This window comes from Electrona antarctica (assembly GCF_951216825.1).
Source record: "Electrona antarctica genome assembly, chromosome: 3".
Classification (NCBI taxonomy): Eukaryota; Metazoa; Chordata; class Actinopteri; order Myctophiformes; family Myctophidae; genus Electrona; species Electrona antarctica.
In genome coordinates, this window is record NC_136808.1 from 34434827 (window position 1) to 34453985 (window position 19159).

The following is a 19159-nucleotide window of genomic DNA, read 5'->3' on the forward strand; positions in this document are numbered from 1 at the left end:
TGTGAGATGGTGACACATTGCATCTGATTGACACACTTGCCTCTGCCAATTAGAGTTATTTATTTGGGAAAGAAACCAAGCAAGAAGAACAGAGCAAAGACAGTTGGAGAAAGCGTGAATTTATACTACTGTGTATAGGCAGCAGTGGCTCAGGAGGTAGAGCGGACGTCTTTGAAATTGGAATCTGAAGGTTCCTGGTTTGATCCCCAGCTTCTCCTGGCTGTATGTCAAAGTGTCCTTGAGCAAGTCATTGAACGCCGTAGTCTTGCGTGGTCGCACCATGACCAAAATGATCAAGCGATAAAGAATGTTTCTTCTTTACAGTTGCACAAATTTATCCTAATATAAATCAGAATCATCTAAGCATATATAACTTGCTGCTTAGCAGAAATGGAAATTAAAAACTAAAATATAAAGATATTTTAAGATATATTTTCGTGAATGTCAGCCTCCTGCCTCGGATTTCGGGAGGTGTAGTTCCAGACTATAGTAGTTGTCTGGCTACGTTACACAAGACTACTGAAAGCAAAGCAAAGCAAAGTTACTATATTTACCCAGGGTAACTGGACTAATCATCAGATACTTGTTTACAGCCAGGCCCTGCTCATAGAACATTTCATGGTAGTGGTTCAATGCCTTGCTCAAGGGCACTTCAGCGGTGGTAATTTTAACGTGCCGGTCCGGGGATACGAACTGGCGACCTTCCGGTATCAAGACGGCTCCGCAAACCGCTCGGCCACCGCTGAACCCCTTAACTGCTCCCGATGCCTTGCATGTTTTCCTCTGTCGTTGCCGTCAGTGTGTGAATGTGTGTCAATGGCTGAATGTGAACTACATTGTAAAGTGCTTCGGAGAAAGGCCCTATATAAATGCAGTCCTTTGGCTTTGGCACAGGCAGTTACACCTGAATGTTTTGCAATCATTCCAGATAAAAGCTTTGTAAATCAGAATGTATAGTTTTCTTTCTTGTGGTCTGCCATTAAAGGAGAATTCCATACTAGAAGGCTTTCTTACCTTTATTTGCAGTTGTTACGTCCCCACCAAAGATTTTATTTTATTTTGTGCAAAAGTGCATTATTGGCTATTTCTCCTACCATAAGCCCTCAATGGGGGTTTTTGTGCTAATTTGCTTATTTCCATCGAAATAAGTAGTAAAGTGTGCCGCTTGGGATACTATTTACATTATGAAGAGAGGATAATATACATTTTATTTTTATTTTTGAGCGATGGAAATAAGCAAATTAGCACAACACCCTATAGCCCTATTCAATTCAATGCAATTCATTGAGGGCTTATGGTAGGGGAAATAGCCAATGATGCGCTTTTGCACAAAATAACACCTGGACCTCTTTGGTGGGGACGTAACAACTACAAATAAAGGTAAGAAAGCCTTCTAGTATGGAATTCTCCTTTAAGGCAGACAAATCAATGACTTTGTCAGGTGTTTTTTTTTTCTGGAGTGCACTATTTAATCGTCTACTGTACAAGGTACACGTTTTTAAATGTCTAAAGTTACATTTGGAAATGTTTGATAATCTGGAAATGTAATCTGGCAATAGCAGTAATTGCACCAACCACACTAAATATATATATATTCATAAACTATATTTGTATTTTTATTTTGTTATTTTTTTTGTCATATGCGGTTTATTACCATGATGTCATGATGTCAGTGTCATAAGCAAAACGCATATGTTGCATATCATAATTTATATTACTTATATATAGAATGGCTCCATATGGATTTTAATATTTTATGCTTTTAAGTACTAGTTTTAAATGCCCAATGTTCTAAACATTTGGGTTTTAGGATCATTGCGGTAATTATCAGAACATGGATGGATGTTTTTTAGTAAAAGTGGTGTTATGAGGGCCTCGGCGGTGCGGGGTGCTATGTGCGTTCCTTGCTGGTTGTGGTGGTCCTCAAAGTGGGGTCCGCAGCCTAAAGCAGCCTGCTTTACAGTATTCAGTATGTTACATTTGTTGTTTAATTTTATTTATTTATTTTATTTCTGCCATTTCTTTAATCTTATACGGAGGCCGCACTGTAAATTTTCCTCAGACCTAATCTCATCCATTTTCAATTTCTAGTCTGCTTTAAAACCGCATTAAATAAAGTTGCCCATATTGTGCAAGTGTAGTGTATTTCATTATATAATATGCCTGATCCCTGCCTAGACACCCGTTTTTGAGCTGATCAGGTGGGCATAAGACTTTGTTGTTTCCAATGGGTTAAATATAAATGCCTAATCTGTCCTACGGTACTGGCTGTACCAGTTTCTGTGTGCCTTTCTGCCAGTAAATTGGTGGTACTGGGACTGGATGTCCTTTGTCCTAACTTATCTAACCCACCACGACATTTCTATGCGATGTCGGAAATATTTTTTAGTCTTAAATTAATTCTTATTTTTGCCTTCAATTTCCTCAAAATAATAAGACAATGTATTTGCGCAATATGTCACAGTTGACCACCTCCGGCGTACTTTCTTTACAGCACACACATGAACATGCCACACTTTGATGAATGATTATTATTATTATTTCCATTATGTGTCAATAATAATACTAATACGGTACATTGGTAATAACCTTGTAACACCAAGTGTAATCACTTACAGTACGATGTACGTGCACCATGTTATGTCATCATAATAAAACAATAGTCGGCTTCTCCCCAACCCTGGAAAACAAATACCCTATAAACCTCCTCTCCAGTGATTGACAGACAATCTCTCTTCACTGTTTATCAGCAACCATGTCCTGGCATGCTACAGCGGTTAATTCTCAAGCAACTGTTGCTTGGCAAGTAATCACAGAGAGGGTCAGAGGGAGGTCAGAGCTGGCAAACAAAGGCCTGGAAGGTAAAACCTGAGAGACGAGACGAGGCGCAGGTGCCGGTGATCCACTCAGCAGGAGGTTCAGTGGTGGAAAGTAATTAAGTGCATTTACTTAAGTACTGTGCCTACACTTTACTTTTCTAGAGCATGTCCAATTGTTTTTTACTTTAAACTTCAACTCCACTACGAGACATATATTGTACTTTTTACTTCATTACAATAATTCAATAATCGACAGCTTTAGTCACTTGTACTTTGCAGATTTACATTATTATGACAAAATACTGTATACATTAACCAATTTAGCCCTATTTTATACTTAGGATATTCAAAAATAGTCACTGTACACGCTCACAACATTTTGAGTCCTTTTACTTTGAGACTAAGTATATTTTTAGGACAATGCTTTTGTACTTTTGCTCAAGACACATTTTGACCAGGCAATTTGACCTGTAACAGAGTATTTCTACATAGCGGCATTGCTACTTTTACCTATGTAAAGAATCGGAGTACTTCTTCCTCCACTGAGGATAAAGTCTCAACGTTGTCATGGGGAACGAGGAGCACCTGCTGCCACAACAAGTCCAAAGAACTGATTACGCTTGCGACCCGTCTGCCCAGTCTCCATATGCCTCCAGACATTCATCAGCTCAGCAGCCTTACAGTAGAATAGACTTTCAGCTCCTTCCATTTGTGTCCTGCCGTGCCAAAGCCATGGGGTGCAACACCAGCAGGTCTGCCAAAGTAGTGGACCCCGCAGACAAGCCAGAGGAGAGGCCAAAATCGTCCGGCTCGGACAGACATCAGGCAGCTGCGGAGGAAACCGACAGCACGACCAATAATAAGGATAAAGATGAACAAGCCTGCTGTCCTGCTGTGTCCTGCTGTGAATGAGGGTCATCTTTAACCTTGTCCCCAAACTGCTGTTTCATGGGTAAGATATCGGATGAACTAGGTAAAAAACAAAAGCTGTCTTGTGTTAAATGTATCTTTTACATTCCTATATACAGTATGCTTTCTTGACTGGGGTCAACCCATCACGTTGTGAGATTGTAGATACACTATTTTATTGGCGAAAGTACAGTACTCTCCAGAATAGAGGTTATGCGCATGCATAAAGTGAGTGGCAAAATGAGCTTAACGTCTTTTAATGTTGTTTAATGCAATCAGATAGGACTTTTCTGTTGGGCTGTCAAGGCCAAGTCGTTTTTTGCCACTTAGTAGGCATTCCTGTATAACTTCCGGGTATTCCGCTAAAGGGATGCTACGGTTCATGTGGTTAACTATTATACCTGAACAAGTAATCAATATTGACCAATGAAATCTATTTCAGAACTTCTTAGCTGGCCATTGTTACAATATGTAGGCTACGGTGTTCAAAAACTACACTGTCGTTTTTTATCTCCCTTAAATGTCACTCAGAAATTACTTTACAAAATGTTTTTGATGAATTTACTGCTTCGATCATGCTGCAAAGGCTGCGAATCCTTTGCTCTTTTTTCAATCCTATCAAGGGAACGCGGGGGTACAGTTCACACACATGCACTTTTATCAATCCTATCAATGGAACACAGGGGTACAGTTCACACATAAAACAAGCAATTTATGGCCATCGCCTCGGGGTCACTTTGATACGATCACCTCTATAACTTAAGCGCTGCTTCTGTCTGAAGCTGTTTGACATGACAAATGGCCTGTGTGTGTACTGAGACGCTATGTGTGTACTGAGACTGTGTGTGTGTGTGTGTGTGTGTGTGTGTGTGTGTGTGTGTGTGTGTGTGTGTGTGTGTGTGTGTGTGTGTGTGTGTGTGTGTGTGTGTGTGTGTGTGTGTGTGTGTGTGTGTGTGTGTGTGTGTGTGTGTGTGTGTGTGTGTGTGTGTGTGTGTGTGTGTGTGTGTGTGTGTGTGTGTGTGTGTGTGTGTGTGTGTGTGTACAGATTGGCCTGTCCAGGGTGACGGAGGGCCTGTCACCAGGAGGAGGCTACGCTGCACAACTGTCCATCAACCCCCCTGTGTCATCTGACCAGCAATGATACATACAGACACACACACACACGCGGGAGCACGCACGCACCAATGCACGTTGTGCATGGGTGCACAACATGCAAACAGACACAGTCACACACACACAGGTTCCAAGAAACTATTTTGTGATAAATAAACCTGTTGAAGAATTTCACGCTGATGTGTGATTTTATTTTAGTTCTAAAGTCTCTATTCAGTTGCCGATACTGTGCCTTGCTTCAGTGTTTCTCAACCCCCAGTTTGATATTGTCTCTCTCAGGTGGAAACCTCCTCATTTTCAAGGTTTAAATTCAAAAACAGCAAAAGTAGCAGATCGACAAACTCAAAATGCGATGCGTTTCGCACTTGTAGATCTACATCCGCGTTTTGAGCTTGTAATAATCATTTCTAAAATGTATATTGCGCTTTTCTAAGTGCCCAGAGACACCTTACATGGGGGGGAGAAAACAATAAACGATGCTCCTTCCTCCTCCTATCTGCTACTTTTGATGCTGTAGTGTTTAGTGTGACGCTGTAGCTGTGTAGCATGATCAAGTAGCGAGTTAATTTATGAAAAAAGACAAAAGGTTAGTATGGAGATAAAGAGGTTTCTGCCCGACAGCAACGATAATATTAGACCACAGGCAGCATTTTTGATAGTTTTAGGTTTTAATCTCTGGTAACCCAAACTCTACTGTACAAATATCTTCAGTGTTATTTTAACAATGAAAGTGTACAAGTGATTAAATGAAACCTTTTACATTTGTACACTGCTAGAGTTACAGACCACATTTTGTCTTTGTATGCTTCTCAAAAAACAATCACATATTAATTCTCTTCTAATTTCCACCTGCCTTGCACAGTCTCTGATCCAGTGTCTTTGAAAGGCTTTCAATTGCATTGCACGCTTGTGGCACACAGTCTCCCATACAGTAGGCTACATGTCTTGTGGCACACAGTCTCCCATACAGTAGGCTACATGTCTTGTGGCACAGTCTCCTCCTCATACAGTAGGCTACATGTCTCCCATACAGTAGGCTACATGTCTCCCATACAGTAGGCTACATGTCTTGTGGCACACAGTCTCCCATACAGTAGGCTACATGTCTTGTGGCACACAGTCTCCCATACAGTAGGCTACATGTCTTGTGGCACACAGTCTCCCATACAGTAGGCTACATGTCTTGTGGCACACAGTCTCCTCATACAGTAGGCTACATGTCTTGTGGCACACAGTCTCCTCATACAGTAGGATACATGTCTTGTGGCACACAGTCTCCCATACAGTAGGATACATGTCTTGTGGCACACAGTCTCCCATACAGTAGGCTACATGTCTTGTGGCACACAGTCTCCCATACAGTAGGATACATGTCTTGTGGCACACAGTCTCCCATACAGTAGGCTACATGTCTTGTAGGGACCAGTAACTCGGCTCGTGTTTCAAGCATCAATGGGTCACCTCCCAGCCCTCCAACAAGACAACATGCCCTGCATTAACACAGAATCAAATCTGCTGTTCATTTTGAATAGACGCAGCAGGCGGTGTGCTCTCGTTATATTGCCAATAATGAAGCACTGCCAACAAAATGGCATAACATTCCAGTTTTTTAATATGTTCCTGTATTTTGCCAGCAGGGGGCTTTCAGACCAATACGGGCTGCGGTTCACTCCCACCGCCACCAGGGAGCAGAAGTGATCTTTCCACATTGGATAATGCACATCAGAGAGAGGCCAGCTCCATTTGCTGAAGACATTTAATCTGAAATATAGGTTGTAAGTTTATTACCAGCTAGTGAATGGAGCTGGAATGGAATAGCCATTTCACAAAGCCATATCACAAATACCCATCTCCGAGGCAGCGGGAAATTACATGAAAATATTACCATTATACAAATGGAAAGTGTGATTGAATAATGTGCTGGAGAAAAGATAAATGAAAAGCACTTTGTTGGAAAACGCAGTGCTAAATATGTTTTTAATTTCGGTAGGTGGATGAAAGAAGCAGTTTTTTTTTTACCCCCATTTTTTGCTGCCAATTGATTAGTGGCTGCACCGCACCTGCAGATAGAGGAGAGCTTATCTTCTCATTATCAACTAATTAATATGCATGCACACATGCCAATTATCTCTCCTCTGCCATTTAGTAGGAAGGAGACGTTGATGTTTTAATGGCACCACTGTTGCCTTAAAGACAAGCACAGCACATTGATGGACATACATATAGCCTGGGATATATCCTGGCTATGTGAGACATTAGGTTATTTTATTGCTATACTTCATCACATGACACATGAGAAATAAATACGATCTACACAAATGTGATGTGAGCTTGTAGATCTGCTATATCTTTAATATTTTTTTGAAACAAAACAAAAGGTTTGGACAATGTTGAAAATGTGCCCATAAGATGCCAGTGCTATTGTGTCTTAGCATGACTGTAGTTAGTAGTAGTACTATGTGTGTGTGCGTGTCCTTGCATGTGCGTGTGTGTGTGTGTGTGTGTGTGTGTGTGTGTGTGTGTGTGTGTGTGTGTGTGTGTGTGTGTGTGTGTGTGTGCGTGCGTGCGTGCGTGCGTGCGCCGTGCGTGTGTGTAGTGCGTGCATGCATGCGTGCACGCATGCGTGTGTGCGTGCGTGCGCCGTGCGTGTGTGTAGTGCATGCATGCGTGCACGCATGCGTGTGTGCATTCTGTGTGAACTGCACTGTGCATATGATAGGAAAAGGGCATGGTTCATGGTGCAGCATATTTCTAGCAAAGAGAAAGCAGTGTGGAAACATTTTATTTGAAGGACATGCAGAATGGTAAGCTATTAAATTTCCCCACTCTGCTATGGTTTGACTATTAAAGGGCCCAAGGCCACACCCGCTGAAGCAAAGCCTAGATGAAAGTTATATTAATCATTACACGGTTACTCTACTGTACTGCATGGCCTGAATTTATGTTCATGAGTCATCGCGCTATGTATTGCACTGATGAAATATGAAATCTAATGGAAAGTGGTTTTCTATTGGTGTTTTTCATTTCTGCATAAACGCCTCTCATTGCACATTTCTTTTGCCCAAGGTTGTTCGTTTTGTGGTTGTGCCATTGGAGTTCAAGGCCACGTCAACGTGATTTTGCACTAATCAAAAACATATATTGTCCTATAGGCTGTATAAAGCTAAATCAAACCTGGAATCCATGGTTTCCACAACATAAAACAGCATGCTGGACAAACTCTTGCAAACAACTGAACACCGAATCGTACCGATAATAAAGGGGGCAAACCAAAAAGGACAAACCTCTGGGTTAGGGGTCTTCAACATGGGGTCAGGGACTACTAGGGGGTCCTCAGAGTTACTATAGTGGGACCATCACATATTTGTGTGATAGCAACTTTTTCATTTAATCTTTTTTCATGAACCACTTAAACCCTAGCATCCCTATGGGCGGACCATTTGCTGAAAATTGCAGATCTAACAACATCTAACGCATCACGGTCTTGGTGGTTGAATGTCTGAAAATACACATTGACATGAATCCATCACCGATGACAGTGCTGTTAAAAAAAATCTATGAAGCAATCTATATGAAATCTATGATTTATTTTTTAAATCTGCAACACAATTACAATACTGGTATGTTTATTGTGAGGGTCCCTGAATGCATGCTTCATCTCTCTCAGCTATAAGGGGTCCTTGGGCTGAACAACATTGATGACCCCTGCCCTATAGTGTAATCTCCTTACCCGGCAACAGCCTAGTGATGTGTATAATACTCTGTCTGACACAAATAAGTATTCATCTTATATTGAGCTAGCTTCGCTTTAAAGAGATGCCTTTGCGCAGGGTTTCTTTTGTGAATATATGATCAGAGGCATGACAGACCCCACTCTTTAATCTTACTCTTATCTGGCCTTGAAGAATGTCACTGATCCCTCCTTTACACTGCATGCCGCCGCCTCGACTGCAGGCTATCGAGATGCTCCCATCCTACACATAACTGTAGTAGTGTATTAAGATCACATTCTCCGATTGTTTGTGCATATCTTCAGGGACAAAAATCACTGCATATTCATAAACGCTTTCCGTGCATATCTGTGTATTCTGAAGTGTCATTTTGGAGAGCCTGTTCATTATCAGTTGATTGAGTGGCGGGCACGTTGTGAGCTACTGTAGCTTGTAGATAGGCTATGTTCACTATTTTTAAAATAGGGCTTAAGTGGTTAAAGGGACACTTTACAACCCTTTTTGCAACCAGATCTTATTTTAATGATGTCTGGGAGACAAGAAACACTTTCCTGGGGTAATATGTGTTTTTAGATACGTTAGTATTTCAAAGTGTCTATGATGTCATGGATACTGGGCTCACTTCCTTCCTGGACTACAATTCCCATAATGCTTTAGTGCACTGCTCCTCCTTGTGGATAGAGGGAGGGCTGTCTTACTGAGACAACATGTAGTTCAGGAAGTAAGTGAGCCCAGTGTCTATGACATCATGGACCCTTTGAAATACTAGAATATCTAAAAACACATATTACCCACATAAAAACCCCAGGAAAGTATTTATTGTCTCCCAAACATCATTCAAATAAGATCTGGTTGCCAAATGGGTGAAGTGTCCCTTTAATTCATGATATTTTTGTAAGTTTCGGTCCCAATTGAGTCCCTTCCTAGAAATGTAGTCAAATGTGCAATATTATCTTTGTAAAAAATATCAGTGAAAGTCATCAGCTTGCAAATACTCCAAACATTTGGAGTATTTGTTAAGCCTTAAGTAGTCTACAGCAGGGGTCCCGAAATGATATGCAGTACTCGAGTAGATGTACTTAGTTACTGTCCCACCACGGCTTTTAAATGGACTCATTTGAGGGTTTCGTTGCATTTGGACTGGAGCAGAGGTATTTTAAAGAGCAATAATAATTGTTAAGAGAGTGTTTGATAATCAGTCGGTAGCTCATGCACGCTTAGCTCCCCTCTTTAGGTGTGACATTTAAAATGCAAAGTAAATATAGCTCAGCTGAGCTGTGCACTGAAACCACAATCACTCTAATTGAATGTAATCACCGCAGTATATGGTAAATGGATGGGAGTTTGTCTTGGTGACTTTGGTGCATGGGGAGATAATACTGACTGATGGCCTATTCTGGGCATGTCGTATTTGATGATTATTCTGCAAAAATAGCAGATGGGCTATTTTGCATTATCACTTGAACCTTAGCACCCTATTCTGGGGGGAACATTAACCGAAATTAGCAGCTGATTTTGGCAAAGAGGTTCGGTGTAAAAGGAAAAAAAAGTACAGAGCCAAAGGTCAAGTTGACTAAATATTGAGGGTTTAAGTGGTTAAACGTCTGACAATACACATTAACGTGAATCCAGCGTATTAATAGAAAAGATCATTGTGAACAAACAAACAAAAAACATGAATTGACACAACACTGTTGACAGTGCTGTCGAACATGTCGATATCTATGAAATCTCTGAAAATGTTTAATCTGCAAAACAATTTTAGACAATATGTAGGGTGGGGGGGGGGGGGGGTTCCCTGCTTCATCTCGCTCTCAGCTAAGGGGTCCTTGTGCCCGAAAAGCATTGGTGACCCCTGGTGTAGAGGGGAAACAAAGGAGGGGGCCAATTACAGCTCCTTGGAGGACCCCAGTTAGTGAAGGACTAGTGTACAGTATATAGGGTTTAAGTGGTTAACCTCTCAACAGACTCCTACTGTACCTTCATCAGTCATTAGAAACACCATTCAAATACAATCGATAACATGTACTCACTGACAGTCATACCTCTTTTTCTCTTCATTTTCTGCTAAGTGCTTGTTGTTTCTCTCCATTACTCCCTCTCTCCTCTGAGAATGACCATGCAGGACAGTCATTGTGTTGAGGACAAAGAGGCTTCATACCACTAAGATATTCAGTCTGTGTGATTTATCTGTCTTTTACAGCAGGGGTTCTCAACCCGTGGGTCGCGACCCCTCGGGGGGTCGCCAAATTATTTTGGGGGGTCCCCAAATTATTTTCATTTTTTTTTTTTTTTAATATATATATTTTTTTAATTTATTTTCACGATTTTTCAAAAATAGCAGACCTACAAGCTCATAGCGCGCCACTCGGTGGCGTGCTATGAGCTTGTAGATCTGCTATTTTTCAATAGCTAAATTATAACAATGCTTAAAACACCAAAAGGGGTTCCCGCCCAAAATGGTTTAAGGTTATTGTAGCAGTCAATTTATATTGGGGGTCGGGAGGGGGGCGGGGCGGGGGTCCCGAGACATTGCCAAAGCATTTCCGGGGGTCCCCGGCCAAAAACGTTGAGAACCCCTGTTTTACAGTACAGTACAATACAAGTATTATTCCATTATATCAATTTGCGTCCTCACTTTTGTCTTCAATGTTTGTGTTTACACACTTTTGTCTTCAATGATTGTGTTACTATTTACACAGACCTACCTACAGATCTACCTTTTACGTACAGTATTTTTTTCGTTAGGCTGATTTAGGTTGCTTGTGCTACAGTATGTCTGATTTATACTTATTTGCACGTCAAACACACACCAAAATGACATTGTGAGCTTGTAGATCTGCTATTTGCAGTGCATGACACAAGTGCGCAGCTACAGTAAGTATATCTCAGGCTTATAATTACGTTAGAGATAATACTGGCAAAGTAGGAAAATGTATCAAATTGGCATCCTAAAAGTTTGATGTCCTCGCCACGATAGTAATACCATCATTTGTGTGAGCGTGCGCACGTGCACTTAATAGAGCACAAATTGTAAAAGAGCTCATCACCTTGAACTATACAGAGTAAAATGTCAGCTTGAACGATACTGCTCCTCCAATCCATCCACGGCCACTTCCACAAGAAGTCAAACCGCAAATGAACACAGTGACTGAAATATCATACCATTAAGTTTTTGTCAAATGTCATTGCAATGAAAAAATAAAAAGTCTACAGGACACTGCAAATAGATTAAGAACGAGTGGAAACCCCTATAAAGTCCCAAAGGCAAATAAGATTTAGCAGCAGATAAAGGTCAGAGAGCTGCAGGAAGAGATCCAGAGAGGCATGTGGACAAGGATGACTTGATTATCCTGGACAGGAGACATTATGGAACAGACATAGCCTTTTTGCTACACAGTAAAATCTTCAGTGTTATTTTAAATCGGAAAGTGTACAAATGTGACTTACGGGTCCATTTGGTCATATTTGTACACGCTCAGAGTGGATATATATTAACACCACAGGTTTTACTGTGACTTGTTTTAAGCCATTCACTTAGATTTCATTTTATGTTTCAGGCGCATTTAGGCATTGATGCTATTATCTTCTCATCCACGACTTTATTGGCTGGCCTCCCGAAAATGATGAGCGACCAAAACCGATGCTAAGATGCAAGGGTTCAAAGCCACCTTACAATGCATGTAGGAAACATTTCTGTCTTCAGAATATTAATGCACAGCACAGAAGTGCTTGGTGAAGAAATACGAGCGAGGCTGTACTTACCCCCCACACTATTCCCCTGGCGTGGTGGGCACAGTGCTGGAGTGTTCCAAAGGCATTCATTACTGTTCCATTGTTACCCTTAAAATCCTACATTAATCTTAACACTTTGTTTCTCCTTCCTTACGCTATTATGAGAAACGCCGTGCGTGTGTTCTTATGGGACTTTCATATTTCAGCAGACAGTGACTTACTGTGGCTGATAAAGAAAACCATGTCACTCCTACCCAGATTCTTTATCAATTCTTGTCAGCACTCATGTCACATTATCGCACTGTAAATGTTTTGTTTATAGCATAGCTATTCCTAATAAGGGCGTACAGTACACTCCCTTTTCATTGGATAGTTATTATGTAAAAGCATATATCACAGTGCAGTAGTTTGCTATCCAGTGATAACCGAGGCCAACAAGCCGATGGGAAGCAAGAGTGCTGCTACTCACGTCTCCATGGACAATCCAAATATCCTTTTGGAGGTTTGCTGACTTGTACTGTCTCACATTCAGCTTCATATATCTGTCCTCAGGGAGCCTAAATCCCTTTTTTGACAAATAAAGCAAAGGCTAAGGTCCACAAAATGCCTTACAAAACTAAAGTCCACTACAACCGCAAGCTGCAGTAGTATAATCCAGTGGTTCTCAAACTGTTTTCCTGTCAGGGACCTCCAGATTCATACCGTAATTTATACACACATTATCCTGCAGACCCCCATATGAAAAGATGAGCCAGGGACCCCCATAAGAGAACATTTTGTTCTCATCCGTAATAATTTGGCAGGGGTTCTCATCCTTAATAATTTAAGGACCCCCAGTTTGAGGAATTTATTTTTTTAACTCTCTGGGACCCTAATCTATTTCCCCAAACTACACTGTAAAATTGAGTTCATTTAACTCTTGAGTGTACAAATGGAACCAAATGGACACGTAAGGTTCCATTTGGTTCCAACTCATAAGAGTCTAATTTGGTAAAACTACTCAACGATCCCTGAGGGTCCCCGAACCCCACTTTGAGAACCAGTGGTATAGTCAAACAAGTGTAAACAAGTGTAATGCTTTATGGTGTCGTCCACAGTTAACAGTTTTGTACTGAGTTGTGCTTGAAATGTACTTTAATTCTCCAATCTGTTAACACTTCAATCAATCAATCAATCAATCAATCAATCAATCAATCAATCAATCAATCAATCAATAAGCTGTATAAAGCAGCACTCCGGTCTCTATGGAGCACGTTTATTTATATCTATCTATAGATGTGTATTTGTGTCCCCCCCCCGCATCTCTCGCTTGGACCTTCTGACCAATCGACACTTGCCGTGTGTACATGCATCACCGTGGACACAAGAGAGTTACGTACCAACATCTCCCCACTTATTTCCTCTCCGCACTGGCTTCCAGATGCTGCCTGTATCCAATTCAAAACACTGGTGATGGTGATCTACAAGGCTACAGGGGCATGATGGCACCCGCCTACCCACAGCCTATCGTCTCTGTCGGGTGGAAACCTCATAATATGTCCAAAAGGATTCAGGATTCAATCAGCTGTATATCATCAAGTTGGCTATAGGGCGTTTCAAAATGGAACTATCACTAATATACCTTAGAGTTGTTATGTGGAAATAATTAAAACATTAAAAAGTCCCCCACTTCTGTTTAGCTTGGGGTCATGTGATCAGTGACATCATGGCTTGCAGAGTACATCTTCGTGATGTCATTGATCACATGACCTCAAGTTCTAGACCTCCAGTTCTAGGCTACACAGAAGGGGTGGACTTTTTTTAAATGATTTCCACATACAGTAACAACTCTAAGGTATATTAATGACATAGTTTAATGTTGAAAATTAGTGGCATTCCCCTTTAATTTACAAAAAAACAAAAACAAAATAACGCAACATTTTTAAATGTGGAGACAGACAACAATGATATTATGATCCCCCCATGTAGGGCACATTTGCATACATCCCAGCTGTATGACACCCTGGCCAACATCATTTGCAAGTGTTATTTTTTATCAACCAAGTAATGACTCAAATAGGGTTTTTTTATTCTATTTTTGTTTATAGGAATGGGCGACGACACCTTTTCCTAAGGGCAGATACATGTATGTAATGTTTTGAACCGCACTCTCTCAAATAGCCTGTTGTAGTTTGACCCAGGCCTGTTATGTGAAGGCTGTTTCTAAAGAATATGGGGCTGATGTGTTTCAAGGTGAAGGAACAGTGAGCCAGGGGAGCCAGGCAGCTGCAGAATAATTATGTTTAACTTGCTGCAACAACAATACAAGAGCTTCAGTGGCAGGTGAAACCATTCATTACTTCTGTTTGTTTTCTTTGTACTGTGCGTGCGTGCGTGCGTGCGTGAGTGCGTGTGTGTGTGTGAGAGAGAGAGCATGTGCAGGTGGTGTATGTGTTTACACATTGTGCGTGCGTGCGTGCGTGCGTGCGTGCGTGCGTGCGTGCGTGCGTGCGTGCGTGCACACATGCTTCTGTGTATGTGTACAGTTCATATTATGCACGTGCGTGTGTCTATGCTTTGGCGTGCATATCCACCATCACGCAAATGAACACAGGGTGGGGGGAGGGGTGAGTGCAAAAGTCCTTTTCAAAGGAAATAGTGGAAAAATAGGAAATTGTACTCTAAATGTCATTCATTCAGTTCCGGTGTCAAGGTGACCTTCAGGAGAATCGGCCCCCTCCTATTGTGTGTGTTCTGGATGAGAGGCTTCTGTAAAATATCACGTTTGATAAGAGAGGAGAGCCTGTGTGTGAGATGGTGGCCTGTGTGTAGCCATCTGACTCCATACTATCTGCATGTGTGCGTGCGTGCGTGCGTGCGTGCGTGCGTGCGGGCGGGCGGGTTCGCTCCTGCAATGACCTTTGTGAAAGCAAAACAGAAGGACTCTCTGATTCATATACGGTACTGCATTGATTCTCAACTTGTGGTCCGGGGACCCTGCAGCGGTCCTTGGAGGGGATCCAGGTGGTCACCAGCTGAATGAGTGCAGGTGGAAAAAGTATATATATATTTTTTACTTATAGGTAAAAGTATCAATACTGCAATATCGACATACTCTGTTGCAAGTGAAAGTCCAGAATTCAAAATTTACTTGAGTAAAAGTACAAAAGCAAAAGTACCCATTATGCAGAATGTCCAATTGCAAGTTTTCAAATGCATAAAAATATATATTTATAATATATATATATATTGAAAATAGTGTATGTTTTGTAATAATAAATTGTATCTATACAGAGTAACTATAGTACATAAAGTGGTAACAGGTACGGTCGCCCCTTTTCCATCTCGCCCCAAGCCTCAAAATTGTACTTGTACGATACTTAGTAGTACTTACTGACCAAAATGACCAAATGGATCCCAGGAATGTAACCCAGGAGAGTGTCCAGTAAGGGGTGCATACTAAATAAACACTGAGGATTTTATCAGGAGAGTGTACAGTAACACTCTGAGAGTTAAACTAGAAAAGGTGCCCCTCGGGGCACAGTTCTCCACCAGGGCAGGTCAGGTTGTGGCCTCCTGGTGGCGCTATAATGAGCCAATGTGAAAAGGGTACCATGTCTTACGCCTTGGATGGCAATTGGATAATTTGAGGCATCTTGTTCCAAAAATGTGTCCACCTGCTGGTGGCGCTATAACACGCCAATGTGAAAAGGGTGGGATATATTCCTCAGCCTAGTAGGAACGTCTGTGAAAGATTTCACGTAAATTGCACGCTGCGTTCATGATTTGAGGCTTTTTGTTCAAAACGGGCCAATCCTGCAAACTTTGAAAGCCAATGTTAGCCAATCAGGATGGAATATGAAATATCGGACAGATCTGTCTTGAGCACATGACTATAGAGATAGTGTGTAACGATTTGCAGGATTTTTGGACAAAGTATGGAGGAGTAATATCCAAAAATGTGTTTTGCAAAAGTCGGCCTCCTGGTGGCACTAATCTCGTTGCTATCGGGCAGAAACTCAAAAACGTTTGTGTTTTTTCGTAAATGAATGCCCTACTGGCCTACTTGAACATACTACAGCGTCACCCAAAATTATCCAAAATAGCAGATCTACAAGCTTGAAACGCTGCTCGAAACGCAGTGCGGAGCAACGCACTTTGAGCTTGTTGATTTGCTATTTTTTGCTATTTTTGAATTTTAATCCTTAAAAGTTCTGCACATAATGAGGTTTCCACCCGACAGAGATAATATACAGAAAGCCAAAGCGGTCCAAAATGATGTTGATGTGGACTTTAACTCAACGGCAGTAACAGTAAAGCAGCCTGCAATTTCTCCAGAAGGCATATAGGAACTATGATGACACAGCAGGCAATAGCGCCATTAGTAGAGCTATTACACTTGTGTTTGATGTGCATGAGGCAACCCACTGTACAGATGGTTTAGTTATGTTGGGGGATATTAAGCCTGTTGTCATGGTGAAAGGAGAGATTCCAGCAAGCTGTCGGAGTGCGTTATTGTTGTAATCAGCTTCTCTCACTCTGGACGGATCTGTTTTGTACAAACAGTGACATTAAACGTTGAATGAAAAAACGAATGCTTGTGTGCTGGTGTGCCCTCAAACATGGGCAAATAACCAGCAGCACTCTGAACAAAAAATATATATAATTGTGTTTTTATTAAGTTTAGTCACACTAAGTAGTTTCTTCAGCTTTTCTTTCTTATATAGAGCTACCTATCCTTTTGGAGCCTCTACAGCGGTGCCCGTTGGGCGGCACTGGCCTACTTACTGTAGAACGATGCAAGTTGGAAATGCATGCTCCACCCAGATATTGAGTCTATGCAGATGTCAGAATGATGTCAGAACAGGCCAGCTCCATATATGGACCCTGGCCAGGGGCCCTGTCCAGAGCCCGGGCAGAGGCCTTTTTATCTAGAGCCCGGGCAGAGGCCTTTTTGGGGGGGTCGGACCCACGGTTCTGGACAACCGTGGGTCCGACCGACTCGACACCGAGTCGGTCCGGGGCAAACGGTTCTCGAGTTACGTGGATTACAACGGTACACACACACACACACACACACACACACACACACACACACACACACACACACACACACACACACACACACACACACGCTTCCTCCTGTCTGTCTGTCTGTCTGTGAGTCATGATGAGGAACCTGACCTTGATCATCTCTGGTAAAATAATAAACACTCACAGTCAGGAGTGAACCGAAATCCTGGCTCTTGCCCCTCCGTCCCCCTACCAATCATGGGCGTTTCAAATCTCAACATTTGTATGTGAGACCATACCTACATCCCAATATTGCTGCATGCATGTATGCACTGTTGCGCACACCCTCTTTATTTGTTTCTATTGAAAAACACCAGTAAAATAACGTTTATTGTATTTTATTTCATTCATTCATGACGGAATAAGTTGAAATGCCACCTGCATGCTTCCCTGCATGGCATAACCCGATGTTATGGTCTTCGCTTGCTATGTTTGACTGGATGAGAATAGCATAAAGTATCATACAGCGAATGAAAGCAAACTTCCCAAGGATTATGGAGATGTTTTAACTTTTAAAAAAGGTTGAGAAATGAGCGAACTATGACCATTTCAAATCTCAACAGGTGAGCGCTGTTGCCATGTCTCATAGAAACGTAAAGAAAGTAGAAAGTAAATAGGTCTATAAAAATAATCCCAAAAGAAGCACATATAACAGGGGTCTGCAACATTTTTAAAATGAAGTGCCATGTTTTTATTTTCTAGATAGTGAGTGTGCCATATCAAGATTAATTTTAATGACATATTTTGATTGTCCACAAATATAAAGTTCTTCCTTCTTTTTAAATATTTTCTTGCACATTGTTATAATGATCATTATAAATATATATCCCCCTGCAGTCAGAGTTCATAGTTTTAATGAATGTATAGAATGTGCTGTGCAGAATGTTATTTGAATATAGATGTTTAAACCGACAATACTCAGTTGTCACAATGTTACACGTCGCAATGTGATGCATTGTGAGCTGGTAGATCTGCTATTTTCAAAAGGAATCTTGGAAAAAGTGACAATTGTGGAATATTTTTTAAACATTTTATTGAAATATTTAAAAACACAAATCTGTCATGGGGGTCACTGGCCCAAAATATTTTTGGATTAGGGTCCTTAGTTGGGCTAATGCATTCATCTGGGGGTCCTTGACATGGGAATGTCACTGTGTGAGGATCACGGGTTTAAACAACATTAGGAGAAAAGCCCAAACAAGCAACTTTACAGGAAAAGAAGCCCAACGTTGCTTATAATAAACAGACATGTCAACACTGCTGAGCAGCGCACAGATGCTCTTGTGTAAAATCAAACATTGCTTTTTGCATTTAAAAGGTGGTCAGACCCAGGTGTAATCGGTATGCGCGGAGTGTTTTTAGGTCAAGGGGCTTAATAGCAAATTGCGCAAAGCGAATATAATTAACATATGGACACTCCCCCAATGCTAAAATATGCAGGAACGTGGTATGCCATGTGTGTGCATTCAGCACGGCTTCCATAATATGAAAGGGCGCAGAGCGAGCTAGCCATGGTTTGAGCAAATTCTGTAATACCGCATGGGTTTTGCACGGTCAAAATCCCAGCCAAAGTTTTTAACTCAAATCTTTGCTTCTGGGAGGTCCCTGGAACAACATATTTTCAGATTGGGGTCGGCGGCCAAATACAGATAATCTTGGGGGTCCTTGACATGAAAATGTTTAAGAACGACTAACATAGAAACAACAGGTTTTTCAGAAAACTGTCAGGATTTAGAAGGCATTCGTAGAATCGTCCTCAGGTCTAAATGGGTTAAAGGGGCATTCCACTCATTTTCAACA